This window comes from Gigantopelta aegis, chromosome 6, assembly GCF_016097555.1.
Source record: "Gigantopelta aegis isolate Gae_Host chromosome 6, Gae_host_genome, whole genome shotgun sequence".
Classification (NCBI taxonomy): domain Eukaryota; kingdom Metazoa; phylum Mollusca; class Gastropoda; order Neomphalida; family Peltospiridae; genus Gigantopelta; species Gigantopelta aegis.
In genome coordinates, this window is record NC_054704.1 from 8657100 (window position 1) to 8658880 (window position 1781).

The window sequence follows — 1781 nt, forward strand, 5'->3', positions numbered from 1 at the left end:
CTGTTGCTGTTTGTTTTTAATTAGGGGAACAATGAATCAGTCACCTTTAATTTGTTTATACTACAAGGTCTGTTGCTGTTTGTTTTTAATTAGGGGAACAATGAATCAGTCACCTTTAATTTGTTTATACTACAAGGTCTGTTGCTGTTTGTTTTTAATTAGGGGAACAATGAATCAGTCACCTTTAATTTGTTTATACTACAAGGTCTGTTGCTGTTTGTTTTTAATTAGGGGAACAATGAATCAGTCACCTTTAATTTGTTTATACTACAAGGTCTGTTGCTGTTTGTTTTTAATTAGGGGAACAATGAATCAGTCACCTTTAATTTGTTTATACTACAAGGTCTGTTGCTGTTTGTTTTTAATTAGGGGAACAATGAATCAGTCACCTTTAATTTGTTTATACTACACGGTCTGTTGCTGTTTGTTTTTAATTAGGGGAACAATGAATCAGTCACCTTTAATTGTTTATACTACAAGGTCTGTTGCTGTTTGTTTTTAATTAGGGGAACAATGAATCAGTCACCTTTAATTTGTTTATACTACAAGGTCTGTTGCTGTTTGTTTTAATTAGGGGAACAATGAATCAGTCACCTTTAATTTGTTTTATACTACAAGGTCTGTTGCTGTTTGTTTTTAATTAGGGGAACAATGAATCAGTCACCTTTAATTTGTTTATACTACAAGGTCTGTTGCTGTTTGTTTTTAATTAGGGGAACAATGAATCAGTCACCTTTAATTTGTTTATACTACAAGGTCTGTTGCTGTTTGTTTTTAATTAGGGGAACAATGAATCAGTCACCTTTAATTTGTTTATACTACAAGGTCTGTTGCTGTTTGTTTTTAATTGTTTAATTAAAAAGTATAATTTTTTACTAATTGTATGTGGTTTTATTAGGTACATGTAGTAAAAATAAACCAGGTTCTTATTTTATACATATTTTAAAATTCTGACTTTAATTTAAAGTAATTAATAGCAGGTATCTAGTTACTTAATATGTAGAATCTGATGTAAATAGCTGAATGATAATCCACACCATAATATTATATAACTGATTTAATTTAGTACATTTCTACTAGTACATGTTATATACTACCGACAAAAAATAAGGGAATGACTGATGTGAATGTAACTATCGTTGACATGCACTGTTACAATACAGTGGCGTTGCATCTGAACGCTTCATCTGATCAAAATGAAATTTCACATCATGCATGAACAGCAAGATCACGTGTATGTGCTTATCATGGAACTCACAATCACCAATGCAAGTGAGGTAATCACATGCGTGAAAATGGTCCCAAGACAATACCTTAATGAAGAGGCGAATTGTCAGTACGATAGAGGGAGGTACGTCAATATGCCAAGTTGCCCGAACGTTTGGTAAATCAAAAAGTGTAATTTCTAGATTGTGGGTTAAGTACTGTCAAACTGGCGGGGTTGCAATGAGACCTGGGCGTGGCAGGCCTAAAAAGACACCTCGACAAAATTGCACCATAGCATTAATTGCTCTACGCAATAGATTCAAATCAGCTGCTGCTATGAACAGTGAATTCCGTACAATAACAGGAAGGTGAATTTCAACATCGACCGTCAAGAACAGACTCTACAAAGACCGCCTGAAAGCGAGGCGTCCTCTGAAGGGTGTGACCCTAACAGCTCACCATAGGCGGCAACGATTATGGTGGGCTAGGCAACACCAGGGATGGATTGTGCGACAATGGCGTTACAACATTTTTACAGACAAATCGAGGTTCTGCCTCAGATTCACAGATGGCAG